We start from the raw sequence: 7571 nt of genomic DNA on the forward strand, positions 1-7571 counted from the left end.
GAGAAGTGCAGCCAGATTTAATATAGCATTATCTTTCAATGCAATATTACATAAAATGTGTGTAATAATACACACGGGTATTAGGATCAACTGGTTGCACATGTTTCTGTGTAATAATACCATTTTTTGTATGTTTATATTACACAAAAGTAACGTGATGTCAAATGGATTTTTTCTTCGTGTGTAATTTCTACGCGATGTAAACACACATAAAATTGATGTAATTTTGTATCTTTTCTTCGCCGTTACACAGCTTTTTTTACTACATCGCGCAAGTTACGTCGATGTGTTTTACAATAATTTTTGCTGTGTATATTACTATTTATCAAACGATTATACAGGATATGATAGTTAAAGCAGGAACTAATAACCGGGACCAGACACTCGGGATTTTCCCGTGTTGCGTTCAAGTTTCAATCGGTGTGTAGGAGTCCTAGGTATACAACTGAAAAGACACTAACCAGATGCTGTCAGTCATCATTTTCCGCATGATTATTTTTCCGTGCACGCATAACTGACAGCATCGATGTTTTGTTTTTGTTTTTTTGTCTGCTCTGATCATAAATAAGTTCTGTTAAAATTATAAAGTGAGATGAACTTGATGGTTCTTAGTTCCTGCTAGTGCCACCGTGAAGCTAATCGTTGAGATGGAGATTAGTAAAACTACCATCGGGATTGCAGCCGGCGTGACCGGAACGCTGTTCCTGGGCTACTGCATCTACTTCGATCACAAGCGCCGCAAAGATCCGGACTTCAAAAAGAAGCTGCGAGTGAGGAGGTTAGAAGTTCATTTCGTGGAGAAAAGCAGGAAAATTTCTTCGCTTTTCGACCTCTCTCGTTCGGAATTAACGTGCTAGTGCCACCGTGAAGCTCGGGTCCGCAATCGTTGAGATGGAGATTAGTAAAGCTACTATCGGGATTGCAGCCGACGTGGCCGGAACGCTGTTCCTGGGCTACTGCATCTACTTCAATCACAAGCGCCGCAAAGATCCGGACTTCAAAAAGAAGCTGCGCGGGAGGAGGTCAGAAGTTCATTTCGTGGACAAAAGCAGGAAAATTTCTTCGCTTTTCGACCTCTCTCTCGTTCGGAATAAACGTGCTAGTGCCACCGTGAAGCTCGGGTCCGGAATCGTTGAGATGGAGATTACTAAAACTACCATCGGGATTGCAGCCGGCGTGGCCGGAACGCTGCTCCTGAGCTACTGCATCTACTTCGATCACAAGCGCTGCAAAGATCCGGACTTCAAAAAGAAGCTGCGAGAGAGGAGGAAAGCGACGAAGGCTGTTTCGGCTGCTGGAGGGCCACGGACGACGATGCCCAACATGGCAGACCATGAAGAAGTGCAAGATTTTTCCTCCAGGAAATTCAGACGGGCGAGGCCCTCATCTCTTCCGGTGACATCGAGAACGGTGTCGAGCATCTGGCTAACGCAGTGATCGTCTGCGGCCAACCGGCACAGCTTCTCCAAGTCCTCCAACAGACCTTGCCATCCCAAGTGTTCACACTACTGATCAATCGTATGCGTCAGTAAGGCGGCGGACAGGGCGGAAGCGATAGCGAGAGGGCCAGATTGCAAGAAATGAACGACGATCTGGAATAGCTTGGAGTGTTATAGAATTCATAGTAGTAGCAACAGACGGAGACTGGAGATACCAAATACAAACAGAGAAATCCTAGAGTACAGCTTCGTCTGCGGTTATCGCCCACGCAGTTTGATGTATCGAATCACACAATAATTATAGAAAGAAGTAAACTAAATCCTACATATGTTACAAGAAGCTTCTCGAAAGAAAGACACTGTTCAGCTGTCCGTGATTTGTTTTCTGCACCGCGTTCAAGTTTTGGCATGACAAGCGGAATCACTATTCCGTAATCCACATTGTTCGAACTAAAGTGTACTAGGTATGAATGAACATATAAATATTCATATATAAGTAGAAATCCATCTGAATTGGTCTATAGAATTGAACTGACTTATTTCTTTATAATTTTCAATTTCTTTTCGGGATTCCGAAGAGAATGCTTTCCATAAGGGATCCCGCAGGGAGTCCTTCCGAGATTCTACAGCGTATTCTTCCGGGATTCTCATGGAATCCTTCCAAAACTGCAAGGAAACCTTCCGAGATTCTGCTAAAAATCCTTCCGAGATTCGGGAGGAAATCCTGCGGAGATTCTGCAGTCCATCCTTCCGAGATTCTGCAGGAATCCTTCAGAGATTCTGCGCGGAATATTTCCTATTTTGCCTATCTATCCTTCCTGGCTTATCCAGGGAATCCTTCCGAGATCCTGGTAGGTTATTTGGTTGATTGGTTGCTTGACTGATTGATTGATTGGTTGGTCGGCTGATTAGTTGATTAGTTGTTTTGTTGGATGCTTGAATGGTTGATTGGTTGGTTGCTTATTTGGTTGATTAGCTTGTTTTGTTGATTTGGTTGATTAGTTTGTTGTTTGATTGGTAGCTTGCTTGATTGGTTGGTTGCTGGATTAGTTAATTGATTGATGGTTGGTTACTTATTTGGTTGATTGGTTACTTTACTTGATTGATTGGTTGTGGTTATTTAGTTGATTGGTTGCTTGATTGGTTGATCGTCAACTTAATTGATAAGTTGTTTAGTTGATTGGTTAATTAGTTGGTTGGTTGCTTGATTGGTTGGTTGGTTGCTTGATTGGTTGGTTGGTTGCTCAATTAGTTGGTTGGTTGCTTGATTGCTTGGTTGATTATTTGGTTGATTGCTGCTTGATTTGTTAGTTGGTAGTATGGTTGATTGGTTGGTTGCTTGACAGGTTGATTAGTTGATTAGTTGATTAGTTGGTTGGTTGCTTGATTGCTTGGTAGATGGTAGCTTGTTTGACTGGTTGGTTACTTGATTGGTCGGTTGATTATTTGGTTGGCTGCTGCTTGATTTGTTAGTTGGTAGTATGGTATGATTGATTGGTTGGTTGCTTGACAGGTTGATTGATTGGTTAGTAGGCTGGTTAGTTGATTAGTTGTTTTGTTGGCTGCTTGGTAAGTTAATTGCTGGATTGGTTGGTTATTTAGTTGATTGGTTGTTTGATTGGTGATTGGTTGGTTGCTTGATTGGTTGATTAGCTGGTTGGTTGTTTGATTGCTTGGTTGATTGGTAGCTTGCTTGAATTGTTGGTTGCTTGATTGTTGGTTGGTTGCTTGACCTGTTGATTGGTTGGTTGCTTGATTGGTTAGTCGGCTGGTTAGTTGATTAGTTGTTTTGTTGGATGCTTGAATGGATGATTGGTTGGTTGCTTTATTTGGTTGATTAGCTTGTTAATTGATTGGTTGATTAGTTTGTTGTTTGATTGGTATCTTGCTTGATTGGTTGGTTGCTGGATTAGCTAATTGATTGATGGTTGGTTACTTATTTGGTTGATTGGTTGCTTTACTTGATTTATTGGTTGTGGTTATTTAGTTGATTGGTTGGTCGTCTCGTTAATTGATAAGTTGTTTAGTTGATTGGTTGCTTGATTGGTTTGTTTGGTTGCTTGATTGGTTGGTTGGTTGGTTTGCTTAATTAGTTGGTTGGTTGCTTGATTGCTTGGTTGATTATTTGGTTGATTGCTGCTTGATTTGTTAGTTGGTAGTATGGTTGATTGGTTGGTTGCTTGACAGGTTGATTGATTTGTTAGTAAATTAGTTGTTTTGTTGGCTGCTTGGTAAGTTGATTGCTGGATTGGTTATTTGGTTGATTGGTTGCTTGATTGGTGATTGGTTGGTTGCTTGATTGGTTGATTAGCTGGTTGGTTGTTTGATTGCTTGGTTGATTGGTAGCTTGCTTGAATTGTTGGTTGCTTGATTGTTGGTTGGTTGCTTGAGTTGGTTAGTCGGCTGGTTAGTTGATTAGTTGTTTTGTTGGCTGCTTGGTTGATTGGTTAATAAGTTGATTGTTAGCTTGCTTGAATGGTTGGTTGTTTGATTAGTTAGTTGATTGATTCGTTGGTTATTTGGTTGGTTGGTTTGCTGCTTGATTTGTTAGTTGGAAGAATGGTTGATTGGTTGGTTGCTTTTTTATTGATTCCTTGATTGGTTGGTAATTTGGTTGATTGGTTTGCTTGACTGGTTGATTGATTGTTTGGTCGGCTCGTTAGTTCATATGTTGTTTTGTTGGTTGCTTGATTGGTTGAATGATTGCTTGGATGATTGGAAGCTTGCTTTAAAGGTTGATTATTTGATTGATTGATGCTTGATTCGTTAGTTGGTAGAATGGTTGATTAGTTGGTTGATTGCTTCGATTGGTTATTAATTTGGTTGACTGGTTGCTTGACTAGTTGATTCATTGGTTGCTTGATTGGTTGGTCGGCTGGATAGTTGACATGTTGTTTTGTTGGTTGCTTGGTGGTTGATTAGTTGGTTGGTTGGTTAGTTGTTTGATTGCTTGGTGGATTGGTAGCTTACTTGATTGGTTGGTTGCTGCTTGATTTGTTAGTTGGTAGTATGGTTGATTGGTTGGTTGCTTGATTGTTGGTTGGTTACTTCATTGTTGGTTGGTTGGTTGACTGGTTGATTGGTTGGTTGCTTGTTGGTTAGTTGATTGGTTGTTTTGTTGGTTGCTTGGTTGATTGGTTAATAAGTTGATTGCTAGATTGCTTGATTGGTTAGTTGATTGATTGGTTAGTTATTTGGTTGATGGGTTGGTTGGTCGGGGGCAGCAGGGGCTTTGTCCAAGGGCTTGACGATCCCTCCCCAGGCCATCTGCGAGTTGTGGCGTCTGCCTAGGATGTGGTGGGGTTTGACAGTAGACCCTGTTTAACCTCTATAAAAAGCTGCGTGTATCCGCAAGTAGGCTCCGCCAAAGCGACCGTGTGCCGCTCAAGTCCTCAAGTCAAGTCCCACCACAAGCCCAAGTCCTGGTGTTAGGTGGGACGCTAAACAGCCCTGACACGACGGCCCTCCGACGAGACAGGAGTTTTGCGCAGGCTCAATAAGCCGCCTTTAAAAACAACTATTACGAACGACATAGAAGATAATACGACTCGACACAATCGGCAACGACGACCTGAAGCGAAGAATAAAGGATCACGATTGGAAGCTTGGAACATGGAACTGCAAGTCGCTTCGCAGGTTGCGACAAGATAATCTACGATGAATTACATCCCCGCAACTTCGACGTCGTAGCGCTGCAGGAAATCTGCTGGACAGGGTTGGTTGCTGCTTGATTTGTTAGTTGGTAGAATGATTGATTGGTTGGTTGCTTCATTGTTGGTTGATTGATTGGTTGCTTTACAGCAATCAGCCATTCAAGCAAGCTACCAATCAATCAAGCAACGACTCAACTAATTAACCAACCAAGCAACCCACAAAACAACATATCAACTAACCAGCCGACGAGCCAATCAACCAAGCAACCAAATTACCAACCAATCAATCAATCAACCAACAATGAAGCAACCAACCAATCAACCATTATACCGACTAACAAATCAAGCAGCAACCAACCAACCCATCAACCAAATAACTAACCAATCAATCAACTAACCATTCAAGCAAGCTACCAATCAACCAAGCAACCAACCAAACAACTAATCAACTAACCAGCTGACTAACCAATCAACCAGTAAAGCAACCAACCAACAATCAAGCAACCATTAACCAACAATTCAAGCAAGCTACCAATCAACCAAGCAATCAAGCAACCAACCAGCTAATCAACCAATCAAGCAACCAGTCAAACAATCAATCAACTAAATAACCAACCAATCAACTAACCAACCAATCTAGCAATCAACTTATTAATCAATCAACCAAGCAGCCAACATAACAACTAATCAACTAACCAGCTTACTAACCAATCAATCAACCTGTTAAGCAACCAACCAATCAACCATACTACCAACTAACAAATCAAGCAGCATTCAACCAAGCAATCAAGCAACCAACCAACCAATCAAGCAACCAACCAACTAATTAACCAATCAACTAAACAACTTACCAATTAACGAAACGACCAACCAATCAAGCAACCAATCAACTAAATAACCACAACCAATCAATCAAGTAAAGCAACCAATCAACCAAATAAGTAACCAACCACCAATCAATCCTAATCCAGCAACCAACCAATTAAGCAAGCTACCAATCAACCAACTAACTAATCAACCAATCAACCAAGCTAATCAACCAAATAAGCAACCAACCAATCAACCATTCAAACAACCAACAAAACAACTAACCAGCCGACCAACCATTCAATCAACCAGTAAAGCAAACAATCAACCAAATAACCAACCAATTAAGCAACCAATCAACTAATCCAGCAGTCAGCCATTCAGGCAAGCTACCAATCAACCAAGCAATCAAGCAACCAACTAATCATCAACCAAGCAAACATTGAAGCAACCAACAAAACAACATATGAACTAACCAGCCGACCAACCAATCAAGCAACTAATCAATCAACCAGTCAAGCAACCAATCAACCAAATAACCTGATTAGTTGGTAAGATTGAGAACCAATCAACAATCAAGCAACCAACCAACCAATCAACCATTCTACCAACTAACAAATCAAGCAGCAACCAATCAACCGATCAACCAAATAACTAACCAATCAATCAACCCACCAATCAAGCAATCTACCAATCAACCAATCAATTATCCAACCTACGAACTAATCAAGCAAGCAACAGTCGAGTCAAGTACGACACTGAATACGACCACATAGTTGTGGTCGAAATACGTATCTGCAAAGATATCAAAATAATTGGTGGAATTAAATGGAGAGTCCTAAACTCGTCTTAGACGGTTGAACAAAACAGTATCAACTAACCAGCCGACCAACCAATCAATCAACCAGGCAAGCAACCAATCAATCAAATAACCTGATTGGTTGGTTGGATTGGCAACCAACCAACAATCAATTGATTGATTATTTGTTTTTTTTTTTGGTTTCTTGTTTGGTTGATTAGTTGATTGATTGATTGATTGGTAGGTTATGCTTGATTTGTTAGTTGGTAGAACTGTTGATTAGTTGGTTCCTTGATAGTTGGCTGGTTGCTTCATTGTTTGTTGGTTGGTTGCTTCATTGTTTGTTGGTTGGTTGCTTCATTGTTTGTTGGTTGCTTGGTTGGTTATTTAGTTGCTTGATTGGCTAATCCAGCAATCAGCCATTCAAGCAAGCTACCAATCAATCAAGCAACGAATCAACTTATCAACCAACCAAGCAACCATTGAAGCAACGAACAAAACAACATATCAACTAACCAGCCGACCAGCCAATCAAGCAACCAAACAATCAACCAGTCAAGCAAACAATCAACCAGTCAAGCAAACAATCAACCAAATTACCAACCAATCAATCAATCAACCAACAATGAAGCAACCATCCAATCAAACATTCTACCAACTAACAAATCAAGCAGCAACCAACCAACCCATCAACCAAATAACTAATCAATCAAGCAACCTAGCAATCAACTTAATAACCAATCAACCAAGAAACCAACAAAACAACTAATCAACTAACCAGCCGACCAACAATCAATCAACCAGTCAACCAAACAACAATAAAGCAACCAACCAACTAATCTACCAATCAAGTCGTCAACAAATCAACTAATC

At 40.9% G+C, this 7571-nt stretch overlaps 1 pseudogene; it reads left to right on the plus strand.

Annotated features, from left to right (window-relative positions):
* Nucleotides 1–402: 402 nt before the first annotated feature.
* Nucleotides 403–1838, plus strand: LOC134219880 (mitochondrial import receptor subunit TOM20 homolog; annotated as a pseudogene).
* Nucleotides 1839–7571: the final 5733 nt, after the last annotated feature.

Source organism: Armigeres subalbatus, chromosome 3 (genome assembly GCF_024139115.2).
Source record: "Armigeres subalbatus isolate Guangzhou_Male chromosome 3, GZ_Asu_2, whole genome shotgun sequence".
Lineage (NCBI taxonomy): Eukaryota > Metazoa > Arthropoda > Insecta > Diptera > Culicidae > Armigeres > Armigeres subalbatus.